At 39.3% G+C, this 12,918-nt stretch overlaps 1 protein-coding gene across 2 annotated transcripts in view; it reads right to left on the bottom strand.

Annotated features, from left to right (window-relative positions):
* LOC130545956 (ephrin type-A receptor 5) overlaps positions 1-12,918 on the bottom strand; it is an 81,556-nt gene that overhangs the window by 28,540 nt on the left and 40,098 nt on the right. The gene's annotated exons all lie outside the window — the stretch shown is intronic.

Below are 12,918 nucleotides of genomic sequence, written 5' to 3'. Positions count from 1 at the left end.
TTCAGAGGTGTATAAAGACCTTACATAATGAAGCGTTATGTTTTTATTACCTTAGAATGAGCTATTTCTATCTACATACACCGCGGGTCCCCTTACATGGAATTTGCATGTTGTTTCTACAGTAGCCCTAAACGGACATACTGCTCTACAGAGTGCATTTCTTATGCTATCCATATGTTATCACCGTTGGCAAAAAAGTGAAAACGTGACAATCTTAGCCCTATGTCAGCCTCCTTGGTGCTTTGAAAGGGAGGGAAGGAGTATGCCCTCCGTTGCAATTTGCAACCTCAACTCAACTCAAATCAACTTTATTTATATAGCACTTTTTACAATTTTCATTGTTACAAAGCAGCTGTACATAAGACATATTGACTATAAGCAAAACAATTAAAGTTGTACCTGTAAAAACAAGAAAAAGGTGAAAACACAGAAGACAGACATACCCACATACAAAACACTCCACACACACAATATGCATACGTACTAACACAACCTCATCGCTAGATGACGCTACATTTCATACACTGGACATTTAAATCAAAATTGGTAAGACAGTAGTCTCGCATGAACTTATCGCCGCTTTCTTTGGCAAGGCCCGCCCAAGAGGCCATATGACTGACGGGTAAAGCAACCAATCACGTTTCGTTTTTTGCTGCGTCATGTTTAGAGGAGTGGAAATGTCCCCACAGTAACAGACCGGTGTAAATTCACAAACGTGTCAAAAGTTAACTGCAACCATATGATTATAAATTTATGCCATGAACCACATACTTTTAAGAATTAAGCGTTTAGTCGATCGTGATGAATTCTTATAGCAACCGTTGTAAACACAACAGCTTACTTCTTAGGTCAGACGGCTTCGCGCTGTTTCCAGGCAGACCGTTAAAGAACATGACACCCACGTCTCCGGGAAATCCTGTGAAATTCAACCAATCAGATGACGACTTCGAACGTGCTGAAGTGTTTCCATAAAAGTGTGCCTTATGCATCAGATGTTCAGCCAACGGTCCGTGGGCATGACGTCTGAGGCTGAGACTAGTAAAATGCCGCTACAGGCTTGTTCTAATGGGATTGTCATGTCGAACCGCATTCAGTGTGGACAAAATGTTTAATTATAATGGGTTCTAATGCGTTCTATTGTCTTTTGTCGCGTCGTGTCCAGTGTAGACACGGCATAATATTTGCCCCATATGGTTCTTTATGAATTTCAAGGTTAAATCTAAACCGAAATATTTTCCTTTCTAGAGCTCAAAACTTTTGTTTGAATGAAAGGTTTGCTTATTCTCTTTCCTCCCGTAAGGCTGTTTGGTGTCACCTATATGAGAGCAAATAAAAAGACCCTATCTCTCTATATGTGGAACGCTGAAATCAAACCCGGCTTCATATTCTTGAACAGAAGTGTCAGACTGTGTCCATGAGATAAAGAGCATTTAAGTTCTCTGGACGATCCCTCAGGCGCTGATCCAATAGCTCAATAGAAGCCCACGATAGAAAAGGAGAAAGTCTGTTTTTTCATCCTCTCTTTGCCAAACAAAGAGTAACTGTATCCTTTTTGCCCAAACAAAACTGTAATCATTCCTATCTTAAAAGCCTGAAACGGTATACTAGGCAACCTGATCTGCAGGCCAACAGGAAAAGAGCAGTATTGTGTAGGGTGGATGGGCCACTTAAACGGTCTGGCAGCCTGTTAAATGTTTGGATTTCAGTCAAGTGGGAGATGCGGTGCTTTGAGTTATTGATTCTCAATAATCCTTAAGGTCAGCCTAGGGAATTTTGATCTATATTGGTAATAGCATGAAACAAAAACATGAGCAGGGGGTCTTTTAACAAAACAGTCATGAAACAATGCTAATACAACCAGGCCCACATGGAATCAACACCTACAGAATGCTCTGCAGGTTTCAGAGTCTAACGAAATTTTCAAAACATGCGTTCAGGTAAAAACTATTTATAAAAGCTGAATACGACTCTAAATTCTGTTTGGATAAACTTTGTTTAAAGCCATGGTAAATATACGTATGTTCAAAAATATAAAGTCGCTGCAACTTACACCCAAAAGATACTCTATTCAGGTGAATAAAAATGCTCTGTAGTGCTTTCTGCTAGGGATGCTCCGATCAGGATTTTTGCAGCCGAGAACGAGTACCGATTTCATCATGATCGGCCGAGACCGATTCCAATGCTTCAAGCTTTACAGTATACCTGTATAACTGACATGTAAGCTCTCTGATCACTGTTCACCGTTTTTCAGATAAAGTGATGACGTGATTTTCCTGGGTCAAAAATGTCTTGGGTTAAAGGTACCCTACTCTTGGGAACTGTACTGGGAACCACGAGCCCAGTAGTGACAATCAATCCAAAATAAATGCAAAGGAACATTTGATTCCTTATTTTATTTAGTTATTATCGAGTGTTACAACCTCCAAATGACAGTATATTACAGTATACTGTATATTGACTATGAAATGATTTGACACAGATATTACCTGTCACTCTCAATGTTCTTTTTTGCCCTCTTTGCTGAATCAATTTTCCCACTGGCCTTTTCATTTGACAGACCTGATCATTATTTTGATATAATCATATGAGGGCATTTAAAAGTAAACTATTATTTCCCATCTATTATTAAATATTACAGTTCTTATTTTGACCACATACAATAAAATTCACTTTACAGTTAAATAACTAGTGCTTTGTTCTGGCTTCTGTCTAAACTAAATTATTTTATGGGTAATTTACTAATATTACAAATAAACTGGGATTATTTAGAATAAATCTTACTAAACACTCTTGCTAAATGGCCAAAGCACAATTACATTCTGAGGTGTTTTGAGTGAACTAAAGAGACTCACTATCTGAATCCATCAAATCAGTCAGTGTTTGACAAAGCCTATCAGTTATTTTAACCCTTCGTTTAAATGAATCCGTTCAAATTAGTCGTCATGTGACGAATCGGACATTACCAAACATTTAGTACGCGCTGTGTGTTAATCAGACATAGTAAAAGAAGTAACAGGAAACCACTTTATAATTGGATTGGATTTATATTCGTTTATTAAAAGTTTGCTTTATGTCACCTGTGTCGTGTGCTTGTCAGAGAAAAAAAGGCAACCTGTCTTTGAACACAACTCACACCCAGCTGTAATTCAGGTAAAAATATTCTCAGAATGCGCCACGTGCAACATGGATTTGGTCTTCCAATCTTTTGTCATTGTGTCAGTTGCTTTTGATTCATATGTGCGAGGGATAGAGACAGATACTTGGCATGTTCGACTTTATTCGGTGCTGCGCAGACAGTTCACCATTCCGCGAGTGATTTTAAAAGCATACAGTCTGCTCCCGTGGTGCCTGCATGTCACATGTCGATCGGTCTGCGCAACACAGAATGAAGTTACACCCAGGTTGGAGACATGAATGAATGCACGGGCTCTCTGCTCGCTCGCTCTTTCCTGCAGTCATCACCAGTGCGGCAGTCATACACCGCTCATAAATCACATGTACGTCCTCACACAGTGACGTCATCAAGTTGCGATCGGTTTGTCAGATCGGCCAAGTTAGTGAGTACCGATCGAGTCATAAAATGTGATTATCGGCCGATACCGCTCTGTGGCCGATCGATCGGAGCATCCCTACTTTCTGCATTACAGTATATGTCAGACTGCAATTTATAACGCAAAGCAAGTATTGCTTCAAGGGTGCTAGAAAGGACATTCAGCATTCGTGGAAAAGTTTGTATGCTTATAAAGTATGTTTCTGGATACTTCTGTAGACCAATGATTTATTTTTATATCATTGATTTAATTAAAGAATTGTTTGTTCGGTAACACTTTACAATACGGTGTTATTTTTTAAAAGTAGTAAATGCATTAACTAACATGAACTAACAATCAACAATATAGTTTTTTAGCGTTTATTAATCCTTGTTAAAGTTACTTCATGTCAGTACAGTTATTTATATTAGTTCATGGTGCATTTACTCATTTTAACATTGACAATGTTTGATTTTAAAAATGTTTTAGTAAATGGTAAAATTAACATAAACTAAGACAGGTGTTCTCAACCTTTTCGACTCCAAGGCCCCCCACTGTATTTTAGAATATTCAAAGTCCCCCCTCCCACTCATAAAACTAAATTTTTACCCAATAAATATTTTAGAGCTTGATATTAAATCATTTACTCATTATAGAAATGACTAAATAATAAGAAATATTTTAGTTTTTAATTTTTTTTAAATGTATTTTAACACACTTCTTAAGGCCCGTTCAGATTGGCTGCGAATATTCGGAGCGAATGTTCGTCGCGATAACGTTCTAGAACAAAAACAATAGATTCTTATGAAGCCTTTCATATAGACCGCGAATATGGAGCGATTTTAGTCTCATTAATTATTCACGCCTAAAACAAGATACACACATGCGTAAACAGAGTGGGACTCGTGACCAGAAGGTTGCCGGTTCGATTCCCAGGGCCGGCGGGTAACAACTGAGGTGCCCTTGAGCAAGGCACCTGACCCCTACTTGCTCCCCGGGCGCTGCATTGATAGCTGCCCACTGCTCCGGGGGTACGTGTGTTCACCACTTGCTGTGCGTGTGTTCAACTCTCTGGATGGGTTAAATGCAGAGGTCACATTTCGTTGTCTTGTACATGTACATGTGCAATGACAATAAATTAAATCTAAATCTAAAATCTAATTTACGTGCACAAAGTATAAATATACATTTATAAATATACAAAACAAAATTATTTTCTCATAAAGTACGTTTCGCAAACATACGACTGTGCACAAATATTTCAAAAGTTTAAAATGTACACGTTTATCGTGTTATGTGAATGTGCAAATCGTCACTCATGTGTGAATCACCTTGGATGTGTGTGTTTTTTGAGACTCTCCTGGCAGCGCAACCCCTCCCACGTGGGTTGTCGTACTCTTTAGCCAATCAGATTCAACCTTACCATTCAACCAATCATAATCGTGGAGAGCACGGCATTCAAATAAGTATAAACCGTATATATACTGTAAACTAATTATATATATATATATATATATATATAATCTTTCATATGAATACAATTCACATGTTATGTTGTAGTATGGGATATTAACAATATATTGGCGGTACTAGTAAAAGTCATCAAATACAATCAGTTTCTTCAAATTTCTTTATTTTTATTTTTCTTTATATACAATAACTAAGCAGTTTTGCTTGTAGGTAGAAAGCACAGGAACATGTTAACAAACATCAAGTCAAGTGTACACATATTTTACAACTGTTTAAATAGTACAGCTGCAATGCAAATGCAATTTGGTAACTAATTAACCCCCAGACCATCGTCCTGAAGTAACAATGAAAACGATCGTGGTACAACTTTAACTCCTGGATCAATCTATTAAACTCCCCGTGCTCTTCTCTCTTCTCAAGAATAGGGTGAACCCAATATCGTCTTTTTCTCATCCTTTGCTCATTCAGGCAAAAAACAATAAACTCATCTTCGCTTCTGCTGGAGAAATCCATTTCTTGTTCTGCTGTTGTAAGTACGTAAAGCAAACAGTACTAGTAGCCTGTATTGCTACGCGCTAAGCTTTAAGCCTTTCTTCTTCTCAGCAGCCGAAGCCTGAATAGCGGTTCAGCATCACCTAATGTTTAGGCGTGAAATGTATTCTCCATCAGCGACAGCTACCGTGCGGGCATCAAATAGAAGAAAGCGAGCATTCGTTTCGTCGTTGATATGAAAACTTGGTTCGTCGGGTATTCGTTGCGCTTTTTCGCATCTCCCGCAATCTGACCGGGCCTCAAGTCATCTTGAGCGCCCCTTGGAAGTCACCTGGGGCCCGCTTGTGGGCTACGGCCCCCTTGTTGAGAACCACTGAACTAAGATTAATAAATGCTGTAGAAGTATTGTTCACTGTTAGTTCATGTTAGCTAATGCATAACTAATTGTTAACAAATGGCACCTTATTGTAAAGTGTTACAGTTTATTCTCATGAATAATATTAAAAAGTCCCACTTTATATTCCCACTATCCGGCAAATAACTGCATCTTGATACGTCACTCTAATTTAAACATCCTATACCCCGGCACACACCTGGAAGGTGTATTCACAGACACTGTGAGCTGGGTTTGACCATGAACAGGTTGTGCTTTCACACTGGCCACGTTTTGTCTGGAGGACAGAGCTGTTGTTATGAACAGAAAATAAAGTTATCCATGAGTTCATTATTGTTTTTCTTTAATAAGGCAAATAAATTACCTCTGTAAGAGGGGGCTATATGGGACAAAATAATTCCACTGATTTTGTTTTAGAATCAGTGTAGAAAATAATGAGTGTTTCAAAAGCTCAACTGGTACAACATTGCGTTAGCAACACAGATATAACGGGTTCGATCTTCAGAGAACCAACACAACAATGTGTGAATAAAAATGTCAGCCAAATGCGCAAATGTGAATGTATGGAGCTAAAAACAGAACACAAAACTAGAGCCAAAATTTCCTCTGTGTGAAATTTCACAGCCCTATTTTTAGGTTAATTAAGTCTTTTATAAACTGTGGACAACCTAATACGTGCGATAGTTCCTGATGGTGTTTATTACAAGCCTGTTTCGACTGCACGGATTGGAGTGTCTTTGAAGCTGCAGCCACTGATCTGGATGAGTTAACTGACACAGTGACATCCTACATCAGCTTCTGTGAGGACATGTGTATTCCCACCAGGACTCGCTTAACATACAACAATGACAAACCATGGTTTACAATGAAACTGAGACAGCTTCGTCAGGCCAAAGAAGATGCTTACAGAAGTGGGGACAAAGTCTTGTATAATCAGGCCAAAAACACACTGACAAAGGAGATAAGAGCAGCTAAGAGAAGCTACTCTGAAAAGCTGAAGAACCAGTTTTCAGCCAACGACCCTGCATCAGTGTGGAAAGGCCTGAAAGACATTACCAACTACAAGCCATCATCCCCTCAGTCTATGGGTAATCAACGACTGGCTGACGACCTGAACGACTTCTATTGTCGTTTTGAAATGCAGAGTCTCACCCTTCACACCCGCCCTGACCCTATCTCTGCTATACCATTAACACCTCCTCTTGACATTCAACCTGCACTTAAGATCTGCGAAGAGGATGTTTGCCAGCTTTTCCGCAAACAAAAGATCAGAAAAGCACCAGGCCCAGACAATGTCTCACCCTCCTGCCTGAAAGTCTGTGCGGAGCAGCTGTCGCCCATCTTCACTAATATTTTTAACAGATCTTTGGAGCAGTGTGAAGTCCCTTCATGCTTCAAACGCTCCACCATCATCCCTGTACAGAAGAAACCCAAAATATCTGGACTTAATGACTACAGGCCTGTTGCTTTAACATCTGTGGTCATGAAGTCATTTGAGAGACTTGTACTGGCCCACCTGAAGGACATCACCAGACCACTTCTTGATCCCCTCCAGTTTGCTTACCGAGCAAACAGGTCTGTGGACGATGCAGTAAACATGGGACTGCATTACATCCTACAACACCTAGACAGACCAGGGACTTACGTCAGGATCCTGTTTGTAGACTTCAGCTCGGCCTTCAACACCATAATCCCAGACCTCCTCCTGCCCAAGCTTACCCAGCTCTCTGTGCCAACCTCTACCTGTCAGTGGATTATTAACTTCCTGTCGAACAGGCAGCAGCTAGTGAGGTTGGGAAAATTTAAATCCAGCACATGTACCATCAGCACCGGAGCTCCTCAAGGATGTGTTCTTTCTCCACTGCTATATTCACTCTACACAAACGAATGCACCTCTACAGACCCTTCTGTCAAACTCCTGAAGTTTGCAGATGACACCACAGTCATTGGCCTTATTCAAGACGGTGATGAATCTGCCTACAGAAAGGAGGTTGCTCAGCTGGCTGCCTGGTGTAGTCAAAACAACCTAGAGCTGAATGCATTCAAGACAGTGGAGATGATAGTGGATTTCAGAAGGAACCCTCCATCACTTCCTCCCCTCACCATCCTGGACAGCACTGTGGATACTGTGGAGTCATTCAGGTTCCTGGGCTCCACCATCTCTCAGGACCTGAAGTGGGAGTCCCACATAGACTCCATTGTAAAGAAGGCCCAGCAGAGGTTATACTTCCTCCGTCAATTGAGGAAGTTCAACCTACCACAGGAGCTACTGACCCAGTTCTACTCAGTGGTCATCGAATCTGTTCTGTGCACTTCAATTACTGTTTGGTATGGCTCGGCCACCAAATCAGACCTACGAAGACTACAACGGACAGTTCGTAGTGCTGAGAAAATTATTGGTGCTCCTCTGCCCACACTTCAGGACCTGTACGATTCCAGAGTGAAAAACAGGGCAAGAAAAATCATCATTGACTCCACACACCCAGCACACAAACTCTTTGATCTGCTGCCCTCTGGCCGGCGCTTTAGAGCACCAAACACCAGGACTTCCAGACACAGAAGCAGCTTCTTCCCCCAGGCAATCTCCCTCCTAAACAGATAACTGCTCCTTAAGAGCAATATTCCACTTCCACTACTCCTATAGTGTGCACTACTGTGCCTTATTATATCTACATCTTATGTATACATGTATATAACACTACCTCTACTTACTAAATTATCCATTTGCACAAGTGTACATACAATCTGTTAATATGTTTATTCTACTATATACTACCCGGTACAATGTCTCTTATATGTTATTATCCCCCATTTTCTGTAAAATAGTCTTTATTTTATATATGCACAATTTAGAATCTTTTAGACTGTAAATCGTATTATATTGTATTGTCATTGTGTTAAATGTCTGTACTAGAAGCTTCCAACACCAAAGAAAATTCCTTGTGTGTGCAAGCACACTTGGCAATAAAGCTCTTCTGATTCTGATTCTGATTCTGATTTTATAGCGCGTCCCTTCCAACAGCCATTATAAAAACATAACACTACTGTGTAAGTTACAGAACAAATACTGTGATAAATGTATAAAATGCAGTGGTAATAAAGTCCTCAACACTTGTCACCAATGAAAACCCCCAGTGCAAAGGTCTCATCAAAGCGCCAGCTCTCAGTTCATTAACAGATGGAATACCAGCATTCTCCAGGAAATGTGTCAGAGGAAGTGTGATGATAGCACCCTGATTAATGCCTCCAAATGGGAAGTGTTGCCTTCATCTAGTGTGAGAATCTGCTAACTCGGAAACTTTTGATATCTGTGCCAGCCGTGGAACTGCAAATGCAGAACAGCAAGAAATATCACTCCTTCCACACCGAACTTGTGTAAGCAAACTATTTTGGTCTTTATCATGCAGTCTTTCGCCTACATAATCGCAGCTGTTGAACAAGTAACCAGCTTAGCATGAGCGGCATAAAAAAGAACGAATCACTTCCTGGTGATGTCACAGCGACTGCAGGCAATATTAGTTTTTTTGTCTCTGTGAAATCTACCAAGCAAATACTTGCATGTCATTTATTTGAAGTTAGCATGCCAGGCATGGTTTCATCTGGGTAAGAAAGGTCATCTCCTTCGTGCCGGCCCCGAATGACAGCCAACATGAAGATCTCGAAAGGCTGCGTGTTTGTAAACAAGTGTTGTTTTGGGAGCCCTGCTGGGGAACAAGATGAAAAAGCCCTGGCAGAGCTGAGCGACCCATTGGCCAAATCTAGGCCTGAGATATAGCTCCTGCCAAAAGATTCCTGTGGCAGCCAGAGGCGTGGGCTTAGAACTACGAGCTATAAAATATACTCTAAAGTATCTTCCAAACACATCTGCCCTTTCATATACAACATATGTCTCTCTACAAGACCACAGATGCCGAGATTTACACTTGCTCCTGATTTTTTGGTATTGCAGTCCTGTCCTATTGCAGCGCTATTGCAGTTCTTTCCTTTAAAAGACAGAAATTAATCTTCATGTTGTGTCCCTTATGAAGAAAGGGACTTCTTTTTTTTTAATTACCAATTTACGCGTCAACCCTTAGGAAACTGTACCATAGTTATATAATAGCAAAAATGTAGAAACCTTTTTTTTCTCAGATTGTATAACCAAAGTTAAAACATTTTGGGGCTGTTTCCCGGACAGGGATTAGTTTAAACCAGGACTAGGGCTTGGTTAAATTAGGTTATTTAAGTCGTTTTAAAAAACAGACTTTACAAAAAAAAACATTACTGGTGGGCATCTTGAGACAAAACAATCACACTGTTATATTTTAAGTTATGTCAGTGAAAGTTGTTTTCAATTAAGGCACCTCTAACATTTAAATTAGTCTGGGACTAGGCTTAAGCCCTGTCTGGGAAACCGCCCCTTCATGTTACTATGGTCAGACAATGGTACATTTTTGGACACTATGGTTTTTTTTACCACCTAATTTAATATTTTTAAGAAGCTACAACCTGCTTTACACTTGAACATGTTTCACATATGAGTCACTATATAACTGATGAACAAATGCTGATAAGTGACTTATAAATATGACCGATCAGGTCACCATCTGCTAAGCCTCTTTCAAGTTAAATGATCCACTAACGGATGCTCTGAGTTTAGTAAAGTACAAGTGTTCACAGCCATTTGCCAAAAGAGATTTGCTAAGAGGGTTTGAGAATACTTAGTGTCAAAACTCTTTTTAGACCGAAACGTCATACTTGGCTCTCAATGAGAAAATAGCTAACGCTCACAACATAATTCCACAAAACAGCCTCACAAATGCCTCCACTCGCAAGTCTGTCGACATTTATCAGAGAAAGCACTTCACAGACATGCCAATGCAAAGCGATAATCACTTGCACCTGCAAACTATTCAGTTTGTTTTGAAATCCAGCTTGCTGGAAAACGCTGGAAATTAGCAAGCATTTGATCAACCTCCATAATCTTGTCCCGGTTCTAAAAATCATACCACTTCTAAAGTAAAAACAGATTTTATATCATCTGCATCTTTGTAAAGTTGTGCGTTAGCATGCTTGCTTTCCGAACACAAGCTTTGTTGAGGCAGCCCATCCTGCACCGCAAAAACGATAATTTTGCTTGTCGTAATTAATAGTGTTTTAAAGAGCATAATTCCTCTGTTGATCTGATGGTAACTTAATGAGCTGAGCAGATGTTGAAGTTATCTCTTCGAGGGGAAAATACTGTACCCTCACAGCCCCAGTGAAATAAATAAGCACCCTAAGACTGTTTCTGTATGCCTCTTAAACGCATCTGCGGAGCCATTGTGACTGAGACATATTGGCACGGAAATAGGTGCAAATATTATGTTAAATATTTCTCCCTAAATTAGAATGCGGCAATCGAACGTAAAGGTTACATAAATAAGCCCTCGGAGGATAATGGATTACGCAAATGGGAAAGTGGAAACAAATGTTTTGGCCCCAACAGCAGCTGTAACACCTGTGCTGGTTGTAGCAGCACAGCGATGCAGGTCTGTAAGTGCACAGTACTGCTCCATACTTTAGGATATTTGATGTATTTGGCGTAAAAAAAATCATCTCTAGTTTGTTATCAGCAATACATTCTTGACAAAATATATTCACTTGCAAAGTAACTGTTTTGGGATAAAAGCATCTGCTAAATATATAAATGCAAATAGATTTAACCAATATTTTAACATAAGGCCAAAAGTACTACAGTATAGTAGGAATGACCTACTGTTTGTCATCAATAAAGTGCCAACCTAAAATCTACAGTATAGGCATGTCGTACATGAGCACTTTAAACAAGAAAATATAAAAGTAAGACAATGAGAAAGTAATTTTCACTCATCCGACACAAGGGGATCTTGTATTTCACCTCAATGTTTTAACACTGATTCTAGTTCTAGAAAGTCAAGCACGTTAGCGAGCACGCCTGGTCTAAGAACTCCAGCCAAACTCCACGGTTAGCCTCCAACCATCCAGTTCACATAAAACATGACCGCCACTTGACACATCGACCAAATGGATTATCACGGTCGTAGAGGCAAAGCATTCAGTATTCTGGTGGAACCTCACGCAAAATCCCTCATTTCAAAAGTGCCTTATCAACACAAACATTTCCATGACACACACACTACAGACAGAGTACCTCCCTGCAGTCTCTGGGCAATCCCAAGCAATTACAGACCCTCTTTCAGATAAAGCAGATTACGCTTCAGTATCCATTAAGGTCATTATTAGCTTAATGTAAAGTCAATAGCAGTCAGGAGAGGTGCCACTGTATCGAAAAGGATTTAGGGCGATGTACATTTATGTGACTCACAGAGGTTACATGGGAACTATAAAAACTGTAACAAAATGTATGCATAATTGCATTGCTGTGCAAATAAATAAATACAATTAAAATGTCTAAATATCAAATACAACAAAATACATTTACTGTTAAAGCAAAACAGCATGAGACTTAATTTTTTATTACAAATTATTTGAATCACTTTACTGGCAAATCATTTACTAAATTTAGTTGTTTATGTAGGTTTCATAGAAAAGACCATCTTTTTCACAAAAATATGAAAAAAAAATATTTTCAAGCTTTCATAACAAGGGATTATAAAAAGGAATCTGACCCCATTTGCTTTCTTAATAAATGTATTTGGTTTTATTGTGTGCGATCAGTAAAATATACTCTAGATAAATGAAAATATGTTTGAACTTTCATAACAATTAAATAATCACATGCACCTCTGAAATTACTTCATTTTCTGATGAAAGTCATATGGGAGAAAAAATAGCCAATTATATTATCTGATAAGAAAATTCAATAGAAAGAATAAATGGGATTTCTTTAATCTATTAATTGTTTCTCTTAGATAGCAATTGGATTAAGACCAAGAAGGTTGATGCTTGAGACTTTGCGTTTGAAATTTGTCCTACTCAGAACAAAACCGTACTGTCTTGAACCATTCCAAGGCCAAATGATCCGATTTATAATATCTATATTAATTTAATAAATCTGTACTTAAATAGCAA

Source organism: Triplophysa rosa, linkage group LG22 (assembly GCF_024868665.1).
Source record: "Triplophysa rosa linkage group LG22, Trosa_1v2, whole genome shotgun sequence".
NCBI classification, from domain to species: Eukaryota; Metazoa; Chordata; class Actinopteri; order Cypriniformes; family Nemacheilidae; genus Triplophysa; species Triplophysa rosa.
This window is presented reverse-complemented; position numbering and strand designations above follow the sequence as displayed.